General features: G+C 42.2%; 1 protein-coding gene across 2 annotated transcripts in view; it reads left to right on the top strand.

Annotated features, from left to right (window-relative positions):
* The window catches only part of NHS (NHS actin remodeling regulator), a 358,867-nt gene that overhangs the window by 122,800 nt on the left and 209,731 nt on the right, over positions 1–26,336 (top strand). The window lies entirely within an intron of this gene.

The following is a 26,336-nucleotide window of genomic DNA, read 5'->3' as shown; positions in this document are numbered from 1 at the left end:
TTGTTGTCCACTTTGAATTTAGCAGTCTTAACCCTAATACATTAAATCTCCCTCACAGTATGTAAGTGAGGACCAAAAGATAATTCAAACATGTACAGCACTGTGCCCATGACATCTATATAACTACCTGGCCAGGGGTTCCAGAACTCTGACTGTGTGTGTGATTCAAGTCCATCCCAACACAGTCTCTGGTGGATTCTCTGGCAGTGGTGGCCCTCCCTGGCTTAAATATTAATAGGGACAATCCTAGGTCCCATGGCTGGATATTCCAGGAATCTCTTTCTTTGACCTATCAGGGAAGACTAGGCCAGAAGAATACTGAGGACTCTGGGAACTAACTCTCCTCTTCCTTCTTGTGTCACTTGCTGAGATGTGGTTGCCTGCTAGTTCCCTATCCAGCCTCCCTTTCCCCTCCACATTTCTTCCATCCCCTCCCCCCAAATAAGGATTTTACGTTGGCCCTGTTTGAAAGCACAACCCATCACTAATTGCATCACACTCAGAATCTTGTTATTATGGAGTGCCTCACTGCAGGGTTTTATGCTACTGCTTATCTTTGCTTCTAACTTTGTGTCTTGATTTGGGCTCCCTAGAGGTGGAGCCTGAGACAAGGATTCTAGTGTGTGGGATTTATTGGGAGAACACTTTCAGGAGAAACTTGTAAGGGCGTGAAGGAAGCAGATGGGGAAGGGGACATTGCTGAGCTACAGTGTGGTCGCAGAGAGAGCCCAGCTTTGCTCTGGTCTACAGAGGGAGGGCATATGCTTTATGAGTCAGTCAATGGCTAGGAGCTGCCCCTGGGAAGGAGGTAGCCCTAACCTCCCAGGCAAGGTGGCTGTCATCAGCCAAGGGCAACTCTCCTGAGAAGAGGGCAGTTGTGAACCACTAGCAGCCACTACTCACAGTAGCTGGAAGATGGCTGTACAGACCTGGTAAAGGGGATCTCTGTGGGGAATCACTGTCCGTACTATCATCTGGGATACCCAATGGACTGACAATAGAGAATAATGTTCCCAACTTTCACATACTGCCATGCAGGTTCTGAAAAGGAGCTGAGCTTCATGTGGGTAAGCAAATAATAAGCACGTTTCCATGGATATCAAGTGCTATGAAAGGACTATCATTAGTAATGCATTTTCTTCTGGCTACAGGCCTGAGTATATCTTTGCTGTTTTAATCTTAATCCTGGAGTTGAGTCTGGGACTTTCAGTGTACCTGGAAGTCACTTTGACTGTGTGTTGAGAAGCATTCTAAAGCATATAGGTGAACTGATAACCAGGATAAATGGTATGATGAAGTTATCCCCTAGTAGATGGGAAAGGAAGGCCAGTGCCTTTCCCAGTCTGGGCTCCCAGAGATGATTCACAAGCTGAGGCTTTGAGGCATGGAAAGCAAACAGCAGACCCAGGAGCCTCAGATGCAATTGCTTCCTTAAGCCATAAACCTGGGGAACCCAGATGACTGAAATGAATGTTTGCTAGGCTGAGGTCAGGCTTTATTTTTGCTGGGAGCCTTCCTTGATTCTGATTGTGTCTTATCGTTTGTTTGTCATCTGGAGGTTGTGAAAGGGGAGGAAAAGATTCATAGAAATGTCCCGACTGTGATCCTATTGTTGCCTGTTGTAATGTCTGGCCACGTTTCCTCCTGGGGTGTCTGGTTAGAACTTCCACCCTGAAGAAGCAGCATCAGAAATAAATAGCTAAGACAGCAGCTCCCTTTCTATGGGAGGCTAGGGAAAGGAGTCTGAGCTTTACATAGCAGCTCGGTGGAGAATTCATGTCTCTGCAGGTATCTTCAGCTACTCCTTCAGGAGAGAGCAATAAGGGTTTGAAGCAGCATGGAATAGGAAAACGTGTATAGGGACTGGGGTTGAGTCTTGGTTCCACCACTGTCATCTGTGAGAGCTTCCATAGCCCAGGCCCTTAACTGCTCCCAGACTCTTATTCCAACTGAAAGTGGGGAAAATCAAACCTGTCTTAAAGGGTGGTTTGGAGGATTAAACAAGATAGTGTTGTATAAATTGCCTGTTATGTTGTAAATACTCAATAAGTGGTAGCTCTTATGGCTTCCTAAAAGAGTTCTGTTTCATTCCTGGTTTATGCAAGTGAAGATATAGACCATATCTAATAGCCCTTCTTGGGGAGACCAAGAAACATATTAGGATATTTTGAGGGACTTACTTCCCTCAGACCCCAGCCAAGGAGGGAAAAAGGAGGGTCACAGGCATCCCATCAAGATGTGGAACAGAGTCACATGATCTCATTTTTTTGTGGAATATAATGAACAAAATAAACTGACGAACAAAACAGATCCAGACACATGGAAGTAAGGAACAGACTGACAAACCTCAGAGGAAGGGGGGTCGAGGGATGGGGAGAGATAAACCAAATAATTTATATGTATATATGCATAATCCATGGACACAGACAACAGTGCATTGAAGGCAGGGGGTGGGGCGGGAACAGGGAGCAGAGTGTCAATGGGGGAAAAACGAAAGAACATCTGTAATACTTTCAACGATAAAGATAAATTAAAAAAAAAAAAAAAGACGTGGGGCAGGGTGACCATATGTCTAGAATACTCCAGGACGGTTACAATTTCATATATTCCATCTCAGTGGGCAATCAAGTATAGAGATAAAATATGATCACTGTTTTTGTGAAGAAATGCAGCTCTAGGCTGACCTGCTTGGGAATGTTAGAACTCTTTGAAGCACTTTCAAAGAAAGCAGTTTCCTCGTGGGTTACTTTTGGTGTTTACCACGTCACTTTAAATTGTTTGGTGGAGAGTTTAACTTAGTTCATTCTTGGTTAACCTCCCACTACCTCACTGAATATTTGAAAGTGTCCTTCCAAAGCTCAGCAGGGGCCAGTTTCCCAGGGAGGATAAGGTGAACAAGGTCTCATGGGCAGTTCATTGTCCCTGCCCAGCTTTACCCTCTGTGATTGGAGAGGGACAGTGGAGGCAGTGGACAGGTGGGCACTCTTCTTTTCTTGGCCTGGAACCTTTTCCATGCTCCAGTTAGCAAATTCGCTTTTCAGCATTCAGGCTGAAACTCAAGTGCCAGCACTAGGACACTAATGCCATTTGACTTAGGAACAGCCTGCATTTAAGGAGTCAGAGCTTTCTACTCTGCCAACACACCTACTTGAAAACAAATTAAAGGGGAGGGAGGAACCTCAGCCCACCTTCATATTCTAATTTTATCCACTTTGCTGCCAGAAACACCCCCATTTTCCTTTGAGACCCATACATCCCACTTAAGACTTCTCTCTTGTCCCTCCTGCATTCTGGGACTCCAGTCCCTACCTGCCTAACCCCCAATGCTGACTGTGAACATCCTCTTAAAAATGACCTAATCTTTCTAGAACCTTAAGGCTGGCAAGAAAAAAAAACCTCAATATATCTCTTGCCTTCCTGACCCATATATACTTTTAATTACACATTATGTGTTTCTGGAGGGAGAAGTGTTATTTGAATTCTCGAGATTTGATCAGGCAGTGGTGGGCCTATTAACTTCTCATTAACATTGGCTTTTTGGTGATGGCTGAACCATTATTCTTTTGGCTTCACTTTTTAAAATTATTGTTATGTTAGAATGGGAGTGTTGTGTTAGAATGGTAATGTTGGAGTAAAGTTTAGGACCCTAAGGCCCCAGTAACTTTATTTTGCTTAAAGAAATTCATATCTAGCATTTACTATATGCTAGGTACTGGCCCACGGGCTTTACAAATACCAGACCACTTAATCCTTATCACAAGACTACCATTATCTTCATTTTTTCAGGTGAAGAAATGGAGGCCCAGAGAGGTCATGTCACTTGCCCGAGGTACTCAGAATGCTGGAAATGGAAGTCAGGCATTCTGGTTCTAGAGTCGCAGCTCTGAACGACAAGCTCTGGGATTCATTTCCTCACTTTTACAATGAAGGGGATGTGCTGTATTATTTCTAAATTCTACTCTAGGACAAATAATAATGGAGGACAATGATAGCTTCAGAGGGGACTTCTTTAGTCACAACACCTAACTTTTATAATTTTTGCCCTAATCCATATGCCGAAATACTTATTCTGAGGTATAGTTTCTACTTCCCACCCCCATTCTCTGATCTCATCATTGAGGGCAAGAGACAATGCTTGAATGAACTGGCTTCCCAAAGTGCATTCTAAGACACACCAATCCAGCACCATGCTTAAAACAAAGGGTTTCCAAACAGGAATTTTGGGAAGCACTGCATACCATGCCCCACCCTCTTAGGAATTCATAGTGCACATGAACCTGTTAAAGGAACATAGAGCCCTGGCCGGTTTTGCTCAGTGGTTAGAGTGTTGGCCCATGGACCAAAGATTCTCGGATTTGATTCCAGGAAGGGCAGGTACCTCAGTTGTGGTTCATTCCCCGGCCCTGGTTGGGGTTGTTCGGGAGGCAACCAGTCAATGTGTCTCTCTCACATCGATGTTTCTCTCCCCACCCCCACTCCTTCTCTGTTTCTCACTCTCCCTCCCACTCCATCTGAAGATAAATAGAAAAATGTCTTCAGAGGATTAAATAAAAAAGGAACATACATGTTCCACAGTTGAGAAACATTCAATTTTGATAATTCAAGTGTTTACCATCCTTGTTTTACTATGAAATACACTCTTGGCATAGCATTTTATTAATGGCCTCTAGAGTTGGAGTTCTGGCAGACACTAGGGACACACTGGCTTACATGTTCTTGGTAAGTTCTTTGTACCCATCTGTGTATATATAGCTGGATAAATATTAGGAACAACAGGAGTCTTCTGTAAAAAAGATTACATATTTGCTACCTCTTGGGATTCTCAGCTAACAAGACATGCTTCACCCATAGCTATCCTTATGGTGAAAACATTCACTTAAATACAAACTGTATGTGTAAAGATGTGAAATTGACCTTCGAGGCATCTCTCCCTTCAATCTCCCCCCACTCTTTTACCAGCTTGAGAATGTGGTCACATGTTGACTTCTCACCTGCTTCTTACATCATATTTTCTCTCTATTTATTCTTGGGCTATTTTTATATTTATTTTCCTTGGCTTTCCACTCCTATTTTCCTCTGCTCCCTCTACTTGTCATGGTTCTCAAAGACAAGGATGTCCAGGGAGAGAAAGGACTGGCAGTTGGCAGAGTACCATTTTATAAACACTGAGCCTGGGCCACCTCATGCAGCTATACAGTTTCTATTTGCTGACTTCTTTATTATTTTTACAACACCCACTTGCAAAAAGGGCCCCTTTACTCCATTTCTCAGTCTTCTTTTATACTTCGTAATTTGAAATTAAAAAAAAATAAAATATATGCACAGGATTTAAAATACAACCTCCAACTATAAAGGAAGGAATAAGATAAAATGAAACATGAAAGCCTTTCTCTCCCCTGAGTACTACTTCTCTTCAAAGATAAACATTGATAACAGGTTCATGTGTATTATTCCACAAAGGTTTTTTTTAGTTACCTGCATGTGTGTATTTGCACCAACCCCCCCCTTCTCTAATAATACACATGCTATTAATTATCTTGCTTTTTAGTTAACGTAACAAAACTCAGAAATCTTTCTAGTTCAAAATGAGCTACTCATTCCTTTCATCAGATGCATAGTATTTAAAACTGTAACTTACTGAACCAGTCACCCCTGACAGACATAGGATTTTCTATTTTCTGCTATCAACATTACTGCACTGTTTATTTGTTTACTTATAACTTGGTTTACTCTTGCAGATATATCTGGGAATTGCCAGTTCAAAGCATAGTTTGTTTTCTAGCTGGAGAGATACTGCCAAATTGCCCTCCAATTAGGTTGCACTATTTATGTTTCTACCCTCTGTGTGTGAAAGTGTTCTTTCTTCCAACCTGCAACAACTCTATTACCAAGCGTTTAACCTTTGCTCACCTGAAATAGGTGATACAAGCTATATTTTCTGATTTAAAATGACAACTCTCATTTTCATTGTGATTTCCTTTATGAGCACCTTAGATTACATTCTCTCATTTAATCTACATAATGAATAGTGATGTTGAGATTGGTGTTATGTTCCATATGAGGAAGCTGAGGCTCAAAGAGGGAAAGTGATTTACCAAAGTCAAGCAGTGAGGGAACAGAGAATCAAAACCAGGTTTCTTGAAAAAATAAAAATAAAAATAAACAGGCTTCCTAACTCATCATTTAATTTGTTTTCACTAAATTGTATTGTCTCTCCAGCAAGGATGAGGGTGGAAACACAGTGTGGGTGTGTGTGTATAACGTGGCTCCAGGACCTGAGAAGGGAAGATAGCGGAATGTAGGATCTTTCTCTTCTCCCAACCATTTCCCCTTAATACCCTGCAAAATCCACATTTGCGCTTCAGGTGCTTCCACATCATCTGATTTAAGTCTCACACCCGGCATTATTATTCCTCATCTGATTCCCAGCCAAATCATCACTTTGTGGATCCCACTGAAATAGAACCAGAGAATATGGAATTAAGTGCCATGTGTGAAATTTAAGTGAGAATCATGTAAGAACTTTGACTCCTCGCATCTACAAAGCACTCAGTCCTAGAAGTAGCATACACAGGCTACCTCTCTCATCTCTTATTCTCAGACATATTCTCCAGGAAAGTGGGAATATTATACACTTTGCTTATTAAAATCAGGTTGCCCTTGGGTTGACAGCATTGAAGAACCTTAAGAGACTTTCTAATCTCTGCTGTTCTCTTGTTGCAACTGTTGGTAATTCCTTGAGAGTGAAGGGACCTATAAAAATTTCTGTTTTGCAAATTCTTGACAAGATGGAGGATTGGCACATGGAATCCAGTCTCACCTCCTTCTAGCATGCCTTCCTGTACTGTACTAAAAAGGCTGGAAAGCTAGAAACTATATTTCCCAAACTCCCTTGATGCTAGGTTCTAGTTGGAAATTAGATTTTGTAGAGTAGATGTATCTGTGCCTTTTTGAATCTGCTGGTTTTTTTTTTTTTTTTTTTCAGGTTCACTAGTTGCTAGGGAATAAATATGTGACATATTTTCCCTTTGGATATACGTAAAAGGCTGGGAAAAAACACCAGATATATTAGATGACCAATCTTATGTGATAGAATGCATTTTAAAGTGTCTACTTTAAAGATTCCTCACTACCTTTTATAGTTGGGTGTTTTCTTCCAGCTGTATCTGGGTTTTGGCAATCCCATTGGCCAGTCTTTTTAGGCTTCTTGCTAAAATAAACAATCCCAAAATAGCCAACAAACAAAACCAGGACAAAAACTCTACCCTTTCCTTTGTAAAATGTGACTACTTCAGATGCCATATTTCATGGGCTTCATAAATGGATACTTAGCTTAAGGGTCATTAACCATCATGAAATGAGTGAAGAGATGGTTTTATTGCTGTTTTGACATCAAGGGTATTTATATGATGACATCTTTTCTATTGTGACTTGTACGCTCCTGTGAACTTGTATGTCACACCTTTCCCGGCCTTCATTTGTATTGGATTTTTGCTTTGAGCTGGAAAAATACAAATACCTAAAACCATACCTCACCACACTGTAATGAAGATCAAAGTGAAAGAATGAAGAATGGCAAGACATCCAGGTGTGTCTTCAAGTCTCCAGAAAATTTCCCCTCTAGGGATTCTCTATGCTTCTTGCCAGAAAGGTCTTCCCCTTTTAGAATGTAAAACAGAGTTGCTTCTTTTTCTGCTGCAGAGTTTTAGTCAAGACTGGCCTGCTGTCACTGTTATTTACCTAGGGTGCCTGGTCACTATTTGTATTGGCACTTACTTGCCTAAAACATAGATAAAACCACTAGAGAACTTTGGGGTTCATTATGTGAAATAATGGGGTGTGCTCATTTGTTTTTAGAACACAAGTTAGATTAGTCCTTTTTATTAGGAGCCAAGAATAACATTCTGTCTTTTTTTATTTATTGATTGATTTTAGAAGAGGAAGGGAGAGAGAAACATTGATTTGTTGTTCCACTTATTAATGCATTCATTGGTTGTATGTGCCCTGACCAGGAATTGAACTCATAAACTTGGTGTATCGGGAAGATGCTCTAATCAACTGAGCCACCCAGCCAGGGCCAGAATGACATTCAGCCTTAATATAGTTCCTCTCTCACAGTGTGGCTTTGCTAAGTATTTCACCCTCTTTCTCTGAGAGATGTGGGCAGGAGTGATAAAGGTCTGTATTTATTGAGTGTTTACTCTGTGCTAGGCATAGTGCTAAGTGTTTTATACATACTATCTCATTTAATCCTCATAGTGAACCTGAAGTTGGCATTGTTATTATTTTGAATTGTATTTTTAAATTGAAGTGAAATTTACATAACACACAATTAACCATTTTATTTATTTATTTATTTATTTATTTATTTATTTATTTATTCATTTATCTATATGTTTTAATCCTCGCCTGAGGATATTTTTCATCTGTCTTCAGAAAGAGAGAGAGAGGGGGGGAGAGAGAGAGAAACATCGACGTGACAGGAACACATCATCTGGTTGCCTCCTGCACTACCTGGACCAGGGCCGGGGACTGAACTGCAACCGAAGTGCATACCCTTGACCGGAATCGAACCCAAGACTCATTGGTCTGTGGGCTGACACTCTAACTGCTGAGCCAAACCGGCCAGGGCCAATATTAACCATTTTGAAGTTAACGATACAGTGGCATTTATTGTATTCATCATGTTGTGCAACCACCACTTCTATCTAGTTCCAAAATATTTTCATCACCCTGAAAGGAAACTCCATTCTCATTAAGCAGTTGCTCCCTATTCTCCCGTCCCTGCCCTGGCAACCATCAGTCTGCTTTCTGTTTCTATGGATTTGCTTATTCTGGACATTTTATATAACTAGAATCATACAGTATTTGTCCCTTTGTGTCTGGTTTCTTTTACTTAGCATAATGTTTTGAAGGTTCATGCACATTGTGGCGTGTATCAGTATTTCATTGATTTTTATGCATGAATAAAATTCCATTGTATTGATATGCCACATATTGTATATCTGTTCATCCATTGAGCTCTTTGCACATTTTGGCTACTGTGGTTAGTACTATGACCATGCATGTACACCTGTTTGTTTGAATACTAATTTTTATTTCTTTTGGGTATATATAAGATAGGTATTATTTTTATCAATATTTTGTGAGGAAACTTGGGTACAGAAAAGTTAAATATGCTAATAAGGATTGGAGATAGGATTCAAACCCAGAGCCTTCATGTAACCACCATGTTATGCCCCTTCCTGTACTCACACTACTCTCCCTGGAATCTTTCCTAGGGGACCAACTTATAACAAAGTCCCTTTAGTACTGGTATTGAGAGTTCAGTGGCCATGGATGGAGTTCAGGTGGAATTCCTTTAAAGCATCTGCTGTTCTCCAGCAACTAGTGTTGTTGAGAGGCATCCTTCTTTATTCCTGAACTTCAGGTAATAGTTATAACTAATTTAAATATATATGAATGTTACTTTTTTTTTTTATCCTCACCCGAGGACATTTTTTGTTCAGATAGAGTGGGGAGGGAGAGAGAGTGAGAAACATAGATGTGAAAGGGATACATCAAGTGGTTGCCACCCGCATGACCCAACCAGGGCCATGGACAAACTGCAACTGAGGTACATGCCCTTAGTGGGAACCGAACCCGGGCCTCCCTGGACCGCAGGCTGACACTCCACTGCTGAGCCAGACCGGCCAGGGCATGAATGTTACTTTTATAAAAGATCTTTACATGGGGTTTTCACTTAGCCCTTATAACAACCATCTGAGATTGGAAAGGCCAGCTTTATAACTTCCATCTTTATTTTACAAATAAAGAAACTGGGGCTCAGAGAGGTTAAGGAACTTGCTCAGGGTCACAAAGCTTAAAGATAGGTAGGTGATCCGGGATTTATGCTGGGTCTCCTATGGATTTTCCACTGTACCATGCCGCCTTTCAAATTAGCCATCAGGAGTGGTTAGAAAAGTATACAAACAAAGGTTATGCAAAAGGCAGTTATACACACTGCTTTCTTTAAATTAAAAGCCACTTCTCTGTAACAAAAATTAATAAAAAATAAATAAATTTTAAAAAGCCACTTCTAATAAAGGAATGTTATTTTAAAGCAACCATGACATAGTGATAATAACAGCAACAACAATAGCCACAGTAGATGATTCTAGCATCTGTACATATGCTCGAGCAGCAAATATAATCTAGTGCACAGTAACTTTCTACCAACATTTGCTAGTCAGCACTTTAGTATCTGGAATAAGCATCATAAAAGCTCTCAACCCAGAAAGGTTCACCCTGGTAACACAGAGTGTGTCTCAAAGTTAACCACTTGGTAACATTACCCTTGACTACAAATAGAAACTATTATTTATTCTCTTTTTAAATACTTCCCCCTATCTTCCCATTTTCTCAGGTCATATGAACTATCTCCTTTATTTTAGATGAGGAGATCTGGAAACAAGAGATATCCATGGGCAGTAAGAGCTGGACTCAGAATTCTGGGTGCCTTTCTAGAAATTTCCAAACTGCTTTGCATTCCCTTGGAGGGTCAGTCAAACCACACTTTGCCCTGAGTACAGAATATGCGCTTTTACACAGCCTCCAAGTCTGTCTCATTCCTCATTGTGGGTGTACTGGTTTGCAGGTACCCACCTTCTCCTTTCCTGTTGGTGTATTTGTTCAGTGCTATGAACTGCCATTAATGGGTAATGGGGAAAGCATTGCTTTCCAAGGTGCCTAATACAAACATATGCCCAAAGTTAGCACTGTTTCTACAGCAGCATCTGAGGTGGTACTTAAGTAGTGAGATTATAAATCGAGTGGTGAAGCTGTTTAGATTTTCCCAAAGGAGCTTGAATGACTGGTCTTTCCATCTCCCCTTAGCTCTGAGGGACAATTCAGTCCTTCTGATTCATACATTGTTGCATGTAAAAATAAACTCCAGCCTCATTACTCTGACATTGTATTTTTGGACTTTTTGGATGCTGCCATAGGGCTTCAATGGCCAATTTAACTGACGACATAGGTTTATTTACTTATCAACTCTGGAGCAACATTCTCCATCTCGTTATTTCATTCCGTTTCATAGACGAGGAATTTGTTCAGTTGGCCAGGCTCAGAATGAGCCATGTTTGGATTAAGGAAAAATAAGGAATTGAGGTTGATGCACAAGAGATTCATTCTGGTTGTAGACAGTCTGGTTGTCTGCACAATTCTAGCTCTGTGCTTGGCAGCGGGTGGTGAGGTGGGATTGCCTTGGCCGTAAACTCTAGGAGATTATATTTACAGCAATTTCCTGAAGCTGAGTTATCTCTAGGATGAGAGAAGCTATTCTGGGACCTTAAGTGACCTTGCTTGTGGGTGGGCAGGATGTGACCTTGGATGGGAGGCCTGCATGCCTGGCCCCACACTCTCCATAAGCCACGTACTGCCGTTGTAGATTAAAGGAAGAGGCAAATGACCACAGCTGGCCTGCAACCTCTTTGTCTTCTGAGAATGGGTGAAATTGGTGGGGATGGAAGGGTTGAGCACCACCTTAGACCTCTGCCATAGTGATTTCTAGTCACTCTCCTGACCCTGGGACTCAATACGGGAACTTCTCCTGTGGCCAGTTGGAATCAGACAAAACTAGTAGATTATTTGTTTCACAGTGTTTCCTGGGTTTGCTGGATGAGACAGTCACCTTTGGAGGGCTGCAGTTGGGGGGGCTGTTGTTCACCATTAGGAAGCATCCCAGAATCTTCCTTTGGAGAATTTGATTCAGTAGATGTGGGTGGGTTTCAGGAATTTGTATTTTAACAAGCCTTCAGTGATTCCTAGTACTTGGCATCCTTGGGAAACTGGTTTATAGTAAGAGGCTTTGAAATGTGTAATCCCACACTCTTGTCTTCTTTTCTTCTGCAGTGCTCCCCCCCCCCTTTTTTTGCCTTTGTGGCAGATGCTCATAGGAAGATGACTCATCTCCCTTGGGTCTTACCACTTCAGTGTGCTCCAGGGGGATTTCCATATATCAGTGACTACATCTTCTTGCCTTTCTGAGGGTTCAACAGGCTGGAATTAAAACTCCCCAGTAGCAGCCCTTAACTGGAGCTGGAGAGGAGGTGGTATATAAATATCACAGCTCCCTTGCCTCTCAGGTGGGATAAATCTGAGCTGTGTCTTGCATTATTTCCCAGTGGGATTGAACTCTAGTTACCCAGAGTAGTAATATGCTTCACAACACACTTTTCTTTTTCTTTTTGGTTAATCCTCACCTAAGGATATTTTTTTCCATTGGTTTTTAGATAGAATGGAAGGAAGGGAAGGGGAGAGAGAGAGAGAGAGACAGACATGTTGATTGGTTGCCTCCCATACAACTCCTACCGGGGCCGGGGATAGAACCTGCAACCCAGGTACATGCTCTTGACCAGGAATCAAACTCATGACCCTTCGGTCCGTGGGCCGAAGCTCTAACCACTGATCAAAACTGGTCAGGGCATAGCATGCTCTTTATAGGTTGCCTTTCCTTCCTGTCTTACTTCCTTGTTTCCTCACCTACATTCCTTTGCCTTGCAAATAAATTGTAGTCAGTTCTGCTATAAGATGACATGAGTTCCTAGAAAGTCACCAAGCTCTGCAAAATTATGTGATTAAAACCACAGGGTTTGCCCTGGCCAGTTTGGCTCAGCGGTTAGAGCTTTGGGCTGTGGTCCAGAAAGACCCGGGTTCAGTTTCTGCTAAGGGCATGCACCTCGGTTGCACTTTGTCCCTGGCCCTGGTTGGGTCGTGTGGGTGGCAACCACTCGATGTGTCCCTTTCACATCAATGTTTCTCTCTCTTTCCCTCCCTCCATCCCACTCTATCTGAACAAAAAATGGAAAAATGTCCTCGGGTGAGGAAAAAAAACCCACAGGGTTTATGGGATCAATGAGATCAGGGTCACAACACTTAAAAACTTAGTAGCACATAAACAAATATGATGGGGATCTAATAAAAATGGTAGCACAGTTTTACATATGTTACATGGTTAAGAAATGCATAAATACAATAATAGCTATGGCACTCAACCTAGAAAAAGGCCTGAAGGAGGCTTACAGAAGTAGGCAACTTTCAAGTTACTGTGAAGTGAAAGGTATGTTATCAAAGACCAGACGGACAGTTGTAACACCAGGTGTGGATGATTGGGGCTCCTCAGGTGAACTGAGGCAGCCGGTAGATGTTTGAGGTGTGTGCCTGTGAGTGCATTTTGTAAATGCGGCTCCATTTAGCTGGGTGCAATTTTTTGTGTTCACCTACTGTTTCTTGCAGACAAAATTGCACATAAGCAAACACAAAAGGTGTGTGATGCTTAAATCATTCCCTACTATATCAATCACGTTGGAACAAATTTGCATTTTCAAGACAAGTGTTAGAGCAGACTGACTGTACTTGCATCGGCTTCCTTGTTGCAGGGCTTGTTTCTAAACTTAAAGTCAGATACCTATTAATGGCAGCTTGATGGAAGTTTTATTTTTTAATTGAATCTTTCTCATGTTAAACTAGGCTGATATGTAAAACACAAGCTCCTTCACACCCAGGTGAGTTCAAGAGAGACTGTAGTCTGGATGTAGGAAGTGGCATCTCCAGATAAAATGTCCCCTGAAGGAGGCTCTGCATCCCAAGTCACATGGTCTAGCCCACTCATTATCTTGTAACTCTGTAGGGGACTATGACCCTGTTTCATAAGTCCTGAAAATCTTGGTTGCCTATTTACAGTTTCTTGGAACTGATTTAAACCTAAAGTCAAATGTCAGATTATTATGAGCTGGAGCAGAATTCTGTAAGTACTCAGCTCCTTCCTGTATTAGGGGAAAAAGAGATTAACAGAACTTGGGTAGATATATTATTTGCCTGCATTCAGTGCTTCCCAGGAGGTAAAGTTTCAGCATGAGCTCATCTTATTCTTAATTTCCCATGGTAGGTTACAAATGGGTTCTTTTCTCTTCTACAACTTCTTTAATCTCAATACCTGATTTCTCCCACATGTAGCTCTACACAATCAAGCAACTTATATGCCACATGGCTCATTTGTTTAACTGGTTCTGCTTTGGTTTCAAGTTCATACTCTCTACAGACTTGATTTGTGACCTGGGTGTGCACCCAGGCTGAGAGATCGATGTTTTTCAGAGTGGGCTTCAGACTACCCACATCAGAATCCCTCAGGAACATGATACAAGCACAGCTTCTTGGGCTCTACCCCAGATGCCCTGAATTGAAATATCTTGGGGTGGGGCTCAGGGATCTACCTTTTCTACAAGCTACTGGGTGATGCTTATGTGAACTCAAAGGTTTAGACCAGTGGGTCTCAGCTGGGGCTAGTTGTACCCTTCTCTCACCAGGGGACATTTGGCAATGTCTGGAGACATTTTTGGTTGCCACAACTCAAAGGGGAGTGCTACTGACATATAGTAGGTAGAGGCCAAGGATGCTGCTTAAACATCCTGTAGTACATAGGACAGCCCCACCACTCAAAATGATCTCACCTCAAATGTCAATAGTGCCAAGATTGAGAAACTGTGGTTTTGAACCCTTAGTGATTTCTCCAGTCTGCTGTACTTATAGGACTATTCCCTTTGTCATTAATTTCCTTGGTTTCTTCACATATGGGTGGTCTAGAAGTGACAGAGTTCTCTGGATGAGCAGAAATGTGTAGGTTGGGCAGACCAGCAGCTTCACATAGGTGAAATCGGAGTGGTGGGGATGATAACTGACTCTCTTAAAGATGTCTTCTCAGGCATCCATGAATTGAACTGTAAATCAGGTCAGCTCAAGTCATCCTGAAGATTAAGGGACCTTGCAGAGTTATAGCAAATAACACAAATTTGGAGATGCAGAAATGGGCTTTTCTGTCAGTGTGTAGATGTTTTGTCAAACAAGCTCAATTTTTATTACCTAACTGATGCATACATGATTCAGTTAAAGCTAGTCCTATTCATCACCTGGGACAGTACCTGGACTGGTATATCCATGCTTCATTTGTTATTGACCCTTGTTTATTGAAAGATCTGGAATTACGTTTTAAATCATCAAAGAGGGTTTAGAGTAGTCAGTATCATTTCAACATTGAGAGTATTCCATTGTGCTATGAAATTTTGAAAACTGGTAATCCATATATTGTGTAAATGCTAATTCAACTTTTAGCTCTGAAATTCTAAGTCTATATTATATCCCAGGGAATATGTATTTTCATTATAAGCCTGTAATTCAATGATAATATTTGTCAGATATTGTATGAAGAAGGACGTTTTGAGTGCTAATTAGTGATATTTTATAAGTTTTCCCACTTATATTTTATAAGTTTAAAAATTATTTAAATGTTTTGTGTATGCTCCAGCTTAAATATGGACCCTCTTTCATTTGTAGCCTGTTAAAGTCTGGAAATCCCTTTGGAATCTTTTAAAATTATTGAAATGTGAACATTTTTTTGATAATTACCATACCTAACATGTTTTGAGCACTCACACCTGCCAGCTGCCATTGTAAGTACAGTACATTTATTTTGCTCATTTAATCCTCACAACAACTTTATAGGGTGGAAGTATTATTATTACCATTTTGTAGATGAGGCTAAATATCAGGGACACATGGATGTCCAGGTGGCCAAACTATAATTGGAACCTGGGCAGTTGTTTGTTTGCTTTTTGGAGAGAGAGAGAGACATTGATTTTTTGTTCCACTTGTTTATGCATTCATTGGTTGATTCTTGTATGTGCCCTGACCAAGGATTGAACTCATAACCTTGGCTTATGGGAACAATACTCTAACCAACTGAGCTACCTACCAGGGCCAGTTTGGGTTCTTAACAAGATTATTATCCTGCTTTCAAAAATACTGATGTATAGGTCCTACCCCCAGGGAGTCTGATTGAGTTGGTCTTGGGTGAAGCCTGGGCCTGGATGATCCTAATGCAAACTCTGAGGACCTCTGGTTTAAAGCACCACGTTCCTAGCCAGCTGCCGCCTGGGTTCAGGACTTGACTTCTCAATTTCTCAGCTGTGTTACTCTGGCCCAAGTTACTTTATTTCTCTGTTGCTTGGTTTTGGTAAGCTTTTGTTGTGATGATTACAACAGAGGTGGATAAAGCAGTAAGCATTGTACCTACATCCTAGTAAGCGCTCGATAAGTATAATGATTTCTGTTGTTGTGATTCTTGTTATCCTGCTTCAGCATGCTTCCCACGCTGCACCAGTGCCTCCTGGAAAAACCAGCTGTTCTCATAGGTTGGCCGATGAAGAAATGGTGTGTTGTAAAAGCCACACTGTGCTATTAAACATGATTGCATTTCGTGATGGTCTAGGTCATGGGAATGAAGGCAGCTCTGGTTTTCCCTGATTTCTCAGGGCCTCAGAGAAGAAAAGCACCTCGGGTCCTCCACAGATTCCTCACCACTCATTCCTCTGTATATAGCATGGAGGGCTCAATGGAGAGAAGCTTTTATGGTAAAACAACAACGAAAAAATAATGAAAAGCAACAATTTCAAAATGTCTTTCCATTGCTTTGCTGCTCATTTTACTTTTCCACATGAATGAACAGGCTATTTAGAAGCTGGGAGGGCAGCATTTTGCCTTCCTCCCCCAGTCTTACACAACCAAGAGACTTGGACCAGCTGGGCTCAAACTGAAGAGCGCTTGCATACATACCGTCCCTCAGATGTTCCTGAATGTGTTTGGGTTTCACTTTGAAATTAAACATGAAGCATGGGAAGTGCCGGGAAGCAGCTGGGTGGTTAAAAGAGCTCTAACCAATTGCTTGTAGATATTAGTCATGTTTCTTTGTGTTTAATGATAACACGCTCAGACCACCATCCTGGGGGACTTCCTTTGTAAGGAGGGGACGTTGTCACCACGATACCTCTCATCATCCCAGTTTCTTTTAAAATAAGCATGTAGGGCTGCTCAGCCTTTTCACACTTATTTGGCAAGTTCCTTGCCTCTTAGTCTCTCAATTCCTGAGATAAGACAACTCCTCATTTTTACTTATGGAGTTTATAACAATTTAATGAGCAAATGTCAAGTCTTATATTTCTGTTTCCAGGAGCTATTTCCTGATCATTCCTAATTCTTTGCATATGACATACATATCAGAGAGTTAGTTCTGTTTGACATTTGTCAATTTATGGAAAGTCTCATCTTTGTAGACATTTAAAACTTGGCTGCACCCATTGAATCCACCCTAGGGAGCTATTTTGCTCCCTGAAGGATTAAGCCAGGTGACCAATAAAATGCCACTTCTGTAAATTCTGAGTTCTGTGGGGTTTTGATGAAGAAAAGTGTTCTTTTTCTTTAATCTTCACCTGAGGATATTTTTCTGTTTATCTTTAGATAGAGTGGGAAGGAGAGAGAGGGAGAAGAAGGGAAAGAGAGAGAAACATCAACGTGAACAGGACGCATTGACTGGTTTGCCTCCCACATGACCCTGGCCAGGGCTGGGGACAAACCGCATCCAAAGTACGTGCCCTTGAGTGGAATTGAACCCATGACTCATTGGTCTGAGGGCCGATGCTCTACCGCTGAGCCAAATCGTCCAGGACAAGAAGGGTATTTCTTCATTTTTGTTTTCCCTCCACAAGCATGGAAAATAAGAATGTCCTTGAATAATTAAGATCTAAGAGTGGATAACGAAAGCACAGACAGTGATAGTCTCAGTGACTGCCAAGAATGCGAGCTCTGTAGGGATTTGGGGCTGGCTCAGAGGACAGCGTGGATTGCTCACATTCTATTCAGACAGAAAGGAGAATTTCTGGACCAAAAGCATTTCACCCCTTTTAGAAATTTATTCTAGAGTTGTGACTCTGTATGCAGCATGGAGGGCTCATTGGGAAGCTGGATTTGTAGGGGAAGAGAGGGAGAAGATAGATGGAGGAAGTAAATTTGTAATTTGTAAATGGAATTTTCCTAAGAATGACTGGAAAGCAGAAACACATTTCCATCCATTCTAAATAATGCCATCATTAATGGGATGAAATTTTGTGAGCATGACCCTTCTTTCATAATTTAAGGTATGATTTCAAGATAGGGAAGACTGGAAATAGAGAGTGCTTTCATCTACTTGAACTGGGACGCATGTCAAGTCCCACTCCCTTTATTTGAGGGTGTATTTTAGAGCCTGGTTTTTCAAAATGGAACCTGCAGCATCGGCATCACCAAGGAGGTCATGAGTAATGGAGACTCTCAGCCTCAACTTAGATAGATTGAATCAGAATCTACATTTCAACAAGAGCCTGAGGTGGGTGGTTTGAGTACACAGAGGAAGCATTGCTCTGGGATTTTTCTAGAGTCACTGGTCCTTCTATTGCTGGGTTGACTCTCTCTAACCTGGTTGTGACACATGCAGGGGCCCAATTTGGCCCTCCCTAAGAAGCATGTACTCTGCCATTTCATCCCCATGTTGGAAATAGCAGTGCTGTGCTCCAGAAAGTCTAGTTGGAAGGATGGAAGGGGCAGGTTGCAAGGGATCAGTTTGAGATTCTTCTTATTGCCACATATGATCCATGAGATTTTGAAGGATTAAACTGTATTCTCCCATTTCTCTATGTTTTTGCCACTGAGGAAAGATTCAGTAAATTCTATCTCAGTCCCCTGCTCACTATACCCTCACCCTTGCCCAACAAATATTTATTATGTATAATGCATTATGTATTTCCAAAAGTGAGGTGGTAATTTTGTTGGCTTAATTTCATTCATTCACTCATTCATTTTACCAAAACAATGTATTTTTATTTGCCAGTGCTTCATTTAAAATATCAAACTGGCTAAGGCCAGGTGGCCATAGCTGAAGCAAAGTGGAAGATTAAGAAATGCCTCCATTTCACTGAATGACCTTGACAAATCAGGGTTTGGCTCCAATTCTTTGGATAATTGCCTCATTGCTGCATTTTGGTTTGGCAGAGGAAGCAGCCTGCATGCTCGACCCATAACTGGATTTTGTCAAAGCCAGGACACCTCAGCCTCTGCTCCCCTGGGGCTGTGCAGTGAGGCCTAGGCTTGGAGAACAGAAACAGATGGGCCCTGGGCCACAGCCACCTCAGCTCCTGGGCCACTTAGAGGATGGAATCCACTGTTCTCTGTGGCATTTTAAGGTCATTCTTCTGAATCTCCACTGTCTACGCTTTGTCTGGCCCCCAAGTCACCTGGAGCAAGCTTTCACAGTAGATTGTGGAGTCTGGCCTCTCAGAAATGCAGTGGCTTTTCCAGTCACCAGACTGTCATGTTGGACTGGTGGGCCCTGGGGAAAACTGACTTGGTAGTGTTCTGACTTTGGCTGTCTGGGATGGTTTGGGCTGGTGGATGCCATCAACTCTGAAATGAACCTATTTGGAGGGTGGGGGTGGGGCTCTGTGCCAGACCCATAATCTCCCCTGGTGGTAACTCAGACACATTGGTTCAAATAGAAGCTGGCAGCATCTAAGAAGCACCCCAGAACCCTCTGTGGTCCAGGTTTCAGAAGCTGCAGCCACCTGGGTGTGACAGCTCTTCTAAAGTTCCTGGTGCTGTCATCTGGAAAACCCGGTCTGGACTTCTGTTTAGGCCTGCCTCAGAGCAGGAGTGGGCTTGTGCATAGCAGCAAGCCTTTCTTTATGAAGTGTTGTTTCAGAGACCCATAATGTTAACTTCTGACTTTGGCAACTGGCCTGTGAGGAGCCATCTTATTACACTGTCCCCAGATATTTTTTTTTCTTTTTCTTAAAATAATCCCTCTCCAAATTATGTGAGAACTCAGCCACTCAATCCCAGCAGCTGAGGTTGGGGAAGTGATGTGGCTCCCTCAATAGTTATGCTGGATCTTTTCCCTGGTGCCTTCCTGGTCACAACAAGAAGTCAGAGTTGCTCTGGCCTGTGGCTCTAGAGGTCAGAGGTCATCCCTGGGTTACTTTATCCAGGGCTTGTCAGAAGAGCAATGGATGGGGAAGACTCCTCAGTTGAGAAAACTTCTCATGTTGGTAACTGTCCTTTGAGGAGTTGTCCTTCACAGTTAGCAAGATGATTCTGTCACTATCTGAGCATCATGAGTCTGGAAGTGTACTCATGGAGGTGGAATCTGGCAGTAGGGGTGACAGCAGGGAAGTCCAACCTTCCTGTTGGCTCTGCCTGGAGCCGGGCAGGAGCTCAGACACCATCAGGCTGAGTCTTAGGGCCTAGCATGACTCCAGCCCTGTCCAAACACAAGAGTGATAGAGAGGAAACAAAGGTAGCGATCCAGTCACTGGGCAGACACAACAGCAAGTAGGAAACTCAGCAGCAGGCAACATTTAAGAGACAGAGACCCACTTTTCTTGCCAGGGAAGTTCTTCCAGGGCCCGTTCTGCTGAGATAGCTCAGTCCACCCACACCACATGATTGCTTATCCCCACTAAGCAGATGAGGAAAGTAAGGTTCAGAGCAGCCACGAGATCCACCTCCAGGTTCCTGACAGTCCAGAGGAAGAGCCAGTAACTGGGACAGTTCTTCCAGATGAGCTGACCTCAGCTGATCTTTCCGCAAAAGGTAGAAGATGGTCGAGATAGGGTGGCATCTGACACCCCAAGGGATTGTTTTGGAACCTGTGATTTCCCACCTGTCCCTCTGTTGCCTCCCCAGGCCCCCTCATACCTCAGTGAAAGCATAGTCATGTCTTTCTCTCTTGACAGTGCCAGCAAAGAAACTATAGCCTCCAACCACCACAATGGAAAACCCACAGGAAGAAAAATGTTAAAAAAGTTGAACTGTGGCCTGGAGTGGTTTGTTTCCTGACTTTCAAGACACACAGCGACCTGGAGTGCCAGGGGCCTGTGGTCAAAAAACTGTCTCAGAATAAGCTAAGAGGGGATCCTTTCTGGGAAAGGCTCTGGAGGGTGTCGCAGACAGTGGCTGAGAAGGGAGGCTGCTCCCTGATCGACTACTCTGTGGGCCTAGCCTTGCTGTGTCCCACTGCTGGCAAACCTCTGAGTTTGCAATGTTGTTTGTTTCTATTACTTTTTATTCTGCACTAATCCAAACTTTTAGGAATGTTGCATGAATAATACAAAGAACTCCTGTATTCATTTACTTAGACTCCCTTCTATATTTGTTTCATCTCTTCTCTCTCTCCATACTCCATACACACACATATATTCATGGATATATATGTGAATTTTTCTAAACCATATGTGAGTGGGCTGCTGGCATCAAACCCCCTTCACTCCTTGTATTTCCTAAGAATAAGAATATTCCCTCACATAGCTACATACAGCTTTACAATTCAGGAAATGTAATATCTATTTTATACTTTTGTCTAATTCATAATCCATATTCCAATTTCATCCCAGTGATGCCCTCTTGGATCCCACATTGCATTTAGTTGTCCTGTCTCTTCAGTTTTCTTTAATCCAGAACAGTTTATAAGTTTTCCTTGGTCTTTTACAACCTTGGCACTTTTGAAGAAAGCTGGCCAGTTATTTTATAGAATGTCCCTTAATTTAGGTTTCTCAGATGTTTCCTCATGTTTTGATTCAGATTTTTGCATCATCGACTGGAGTGCTATCAGTGATGTAAGTGATCTGTCCTTCTCTTGGGGCCATATCAGGAGGCACAGATGTCCATTTGCCCCTTTTTGGTGATGTGAGGTTTGACCACTCGGTTAAGGTAGTCTCTGTGTAGTCGCTCTTTGCTATAGGAAGATAACTTTGACATTACGTAAATATGCCACTCCTCATCAAACTCTCTCCACTTAGTTTTAGCAGTCATTGATGATTCTTGCCTGAATAATGGTTTACTCTGATGGTTGCATCCATCATCTCTTCTATATTTGTGAGACCAAAATAGTCCTTGATTGGGTGGGAAAACACATCCACCCTGCTGATCTTGGTAGCTGAACTTACAGGGAGGAAGGGTCTTGACTGACAGCTCTTGGAAAGCCATCCTGGTCTGTTGGGTATGTGTTTTGACACATGTAGTAACTCATTTTGGAAATACATATCTACTAGATGACTTTTTAATATACTTTGAAATGCTTTACAAATATGTAGAATTTTGGTCACATATGTTATAATTTATTTTTGTGGCATCTGCTGGAAAAATTGCACCTGGGTATTTTACACAGAGTTGATAACAAAAAGTTGATTATGATGAGAGTATTAATAATCCCTTCCCACTATGTGAACCCTGCTTCAGAGAAAGGGGGGGAAATTAGAGAGGTTGTTTAAACTCAGAAGTATGGTTGAACTTAAAAAGAAAAGTAGATATTAGAAGCAGATGAATTAAGTAAAACATAAATTTTCAGGAATATTTCAAAGTGCTGTGTTCAAGCTCTTGGTTGGGGAGGCTGAAGTAGTGAGTGGCATTGCTTGGAATTTTGTTTTTTCCTGACCCAAAGTAGGGAACAGACTGAGAAACCTTAGAGGGAAGGAGGGGATGGGGGGAGGGAAGAGATAATCCAAAGAATTTACATGCATATATGCATAACCAATGGACACAGACATTAGGTTGGGGAAAGTGGGGGGGGGCAGGAAGGGGGGATCAATGGAGGGGGATAAGAGGGACATCTATAATACTTTAAAAAATGAAGGTAAATTTTAAAAAAGGAATCCTTACTCAGTTTCTAGCCATTTAGTTTTGGTCTGATTTTTGCAGCCATTTACTGCTATTTGTGGAAGGGGCTTCTATGGGAAACCTCTGATTGTTGTTGTACCGGGGCTGGGATATTAAGTTCTTGGTCTTGATTTTTATCTTTTCAAATAGTTCTATATAGCCCATAGTAGGAAGAGAGGAATAATGGGGAATGTTTGGGAGGTTTCTCAGCTCTTATATGTTGTTATAACACTGGCTGTTACAGGTCCCATTAAGGTAACTGTTTTCAGAACAGCAGTGAAAGCTGTAAGTGGACATGAAGGAAAAGCAGCTGTTTTTCATAAAACCTACAAATGAACAAATGCTAGTTACTCCTGTGATGTATGATCTGGAGCAGTGTTTTCCCAAGTGTGTGTGTTCCTCAGAATGTGCACGTGTGCATACAGAGAAGAGAGAAAGGGGAAAAAGGAATAAGTTTGTGATTGAACAAGTTTCAAAAACACTGCAAATCATAACTCCCTTTTGGAGAATCACAAAGCAAAAGAACATATAGTCAATGCTCTGAATGGTACACCTTTGCTGGGGAACAAACTACCCCAAAACTTAGTGGCTAAAAACAGCAAATATGTATCTAGTCTTTGGTTGAAGTGGGTGGTTTTTCCTGCCTAGGTGGCTTGGCCCGTCTTGGCCTGGGCTCTGTCATGAGTCCACAGTCCACTGGCAGGTCAGTGGAACTGACTGATCTAGATTGACCTTATTGTGGGTGTTTCTCCTGCAGGTGTTCTCTCATCCTCTAGCAGGCTAGCCTGGGCTTGTTCACAGGGTGGTCATAGGATCAAGCATGTGAGCAGAAGTATGCAAGGCCTATTGAGACTCAGGCTTAGAACTCATATGATGCCACTTGTGTTGCAGTGTGCTGGCCAAAGCAAGTCACATAACGAAGCCTAGATCCAAGGGTACCAGAAATAGACTCCATCTCTTGATGGGAGGGCCTTGCAAGATCTCAAGCAAAAGGATGGAAATACCAGAAGGGGAATGATTGGGACCATTTTCACAGTCAGGCACAGAGACCAACTAAATATGTGACTGGCTATTCTTTTTATCCACATTTCTGGGTTTGGGAGAATTTGTAGGGGAGGAGGAAAAGAAGATACAGATAATTTATAATTGCAGAAGTTATAAAAATGCTTTGGTTTGGATTCAATGAGTTAATCCATGTAAAGCGCTTTGAAGTACCATGTAATAAGTGCTCTATAAGTGATCATGTTGTTATTATTATCATGAGTGGGTATGGCACAGAGGTCCCCAACCTTACTTAAAAGTTAAGCTGAGAATTAACTTGATAGTAAAGTGAACCAAGCTTCAGATCCATTCACAACATGGATAATTAAGTAAGTTGAAAATGTAGTCTGAAGTACAGACGAGACATTTTCCTCTCAGGAGCTGAAGGCCAGAAGATATGTCCAGTTTTACCTTCTCTGACCAGTTCACTCCACTGGGCTTATTTCTGACATAAGGTCAGAGCTTGGTGGGTTATTGCTAAACTGGAGTCTGTAATAAAGAGGGTAACCAGGTGTGAAGACTGTTTTCTCAAGACTTTTTCTTTGTTTATTTACTTAGTGTTTATTAAGTACATTGGAGCCTTAGAGGCTCTCTGAAGTGTCCTTTGTTATATGATAAAGGCCGCATTTAACTTTCCAGTGACTGTTTTGGCTCCTGAATGACAGAGGGGGGAGGACCCTACCAGCTTCCCTAGTCTGCCCTTTCCAGGCACCTGGGGGAGCAGTCTACTGACTGCCACCATATGCCCTTGAATTTGGCCAGTGCTCTGGGTTCCAAGCTGGTAAAGGAAATCTTTGCCTCTATTTCCCCCGTCACTTTACTTCATGGTCTCAGGGTTCCTCCTCCTCTCCTTGCACAAAGCCCTCCACAGTTAGCATAAACAAATCCCAAGCTGTTTGTATGTGTGTCTAGAAGAAAAATTCTCTGAGGATTAAAAGCAGACGCACTAGAGGGAGTGCTCCCTTGTGCTTTAATCACTTCAGGCTCCTATGTGTTGACAGAAAGTTTTGTTAGTCTTCAAGTTTAAAGAAAGGAACATTCAGGGGTGGCATGTGGAGTTTTTTATGGCTTGGAATTCTTAAAGTAAGTTTGATAAGATATGTGCTGAGCCACAAGACACTCCCTTTTAAATAGGCTTCACTGTTCCTTTTATGAACACACTGTTACCTTAAAAGGGACTCAGAAGCATGGTGAGTTCTTGTGTTAGAAATTTAACCCACTGGTCTGATCTGCAGGTTGAATTTGAATTTGAATTTTTCTGGGCCAAAGCCTGTGAGATGTTCCTCCTCTAAGAGCTTTTCTGTTCTTACGTCTCCATAGTTCTTCTTTTCTTCTCTTTCCTTCCCCCACTCCACCCCCAAAGTAATTGGTGCCTGGTGACTTGTTCTACTGTTTCCTCTTGTTCTTACCTGGGGGGCGGGGGGGGTGATTCTGTCCTCACTTTTGATATGGCTCCTCCTTCCTTTTTGGAGAAGACTGTTCTGTGTCTAGTTTTGGTTACATCATCCCTGCCTTTAAATAGTTAAGACCCACGGAAGGAGAGAATTTTTCCTTAAGGGTGCTACTGACTCTTGAATCCTAGAGTACATATGAATAACAGGGTCATGTCATCACTGAGAATTCGTAACAGAACGCCTAGGTCTGGGTTGCTTTGGGTGGCAGCTGTGCTGGATTTACCCACAGGGGAGCTTCATGGCAGCTCATCTTTGACTCTTCTCTGAGGAACTGATTCTCTCTGGGACTGATGACTGACTAACCCCTTTTTCAAAGACTCTGCTTGTGTGGCTTTAGGGTTGGATTGCTGGCTTAAAAAAAAAATCAAAAAAGGGAAGAAAGAAAAATAAATTAAAACACTCACATTTCAAGGCAACCCCTATGAATATATGTTATACTAGAAATGCCCCATTTCTCAAATATTTATACATATATGGTCTCCTTGGAATGTTCCAGATCTGTCATTTGGGAAAGAGAATTACCTGGGCCACCATCCTTCTTTATAAGCACAGTACACTGTAACCAACACCAGATTGACAGCTGAGTGATACTCGGGGAATGGTGATGGGCTGGCCTGTGTATACCCAGGAGGTGTCAGACCCAACACCTTGAGCTAGCCATACCTCTTTTACAAGTCACACCTTTTCTGACACCAGTCTTACAACTATAGTGTCTGTAAAATGGCCATTCCCAGAATATCTCCTTCTGGCTCGTCCCTCTTCCTCTCTCCTAGGATCATTTCATTTAACATGGAACATCTGTTGAGTGCCTACTGTGTGTCCAGCACTGTTCTGGGCCCTGGGGAGGTGGCAGTGAACACAACCATTTGAGCTTCTGCCCTCCTGGAGGTGACATTCCAGTGAGCGAGGCAGACAGTACAGACTAGACAAAATGATGGGTGATAAGATGCCAGTAGTGATAAGTGCGAGAAAAATGAAGCTGGTTAAAAGGATAGAATGTGGTAGGGAGGGAGTAAAGGAGACCTCGCAGAGGAGGTGGTGACATTTGAGCAGGGGCTTGAACAAGAAAGAGGAGGCGGTCTTAGGTGGTTCTCTTGCGAAGAGCATTCTAGCAGACAGAAGAGTCAGGACAAAAGCCCTTAGGTGGGAACCTGATTCTTAATAAGAGTGCTCTGCACCAAGTAGAGACTAGACATTGGGAGGCAAGAGCCCACACAGGGAGCCAGTTGGGAGGTCATTGTAACAACCCAAGAGAGATGCTGGTGGTTTAAACTTAACCACCTACTC

The sequence above is a fragment of the Molossus molossus genome, unplaced genomic scaffold, assembly GCF_014108415.1.
Source record: "Molossus molossus isolate mMolMol1 unplaced genomic scaffold, mMolMol1.p scaffold_m16_p_2, whole genome shotgun sequence".
In the NCBI taxonomy this organism is placed as follows: Eukaryota; Metazoa; Chordata; class Mammalia; order Chiroptera; family Molossidae; genus Molossus; species Molossus molossus.
The sequence above is the reverse complement of the archived record's forward strand: the minus strand, read 5'-3'. Positions and strand labels throughout refer to the sequence as shown.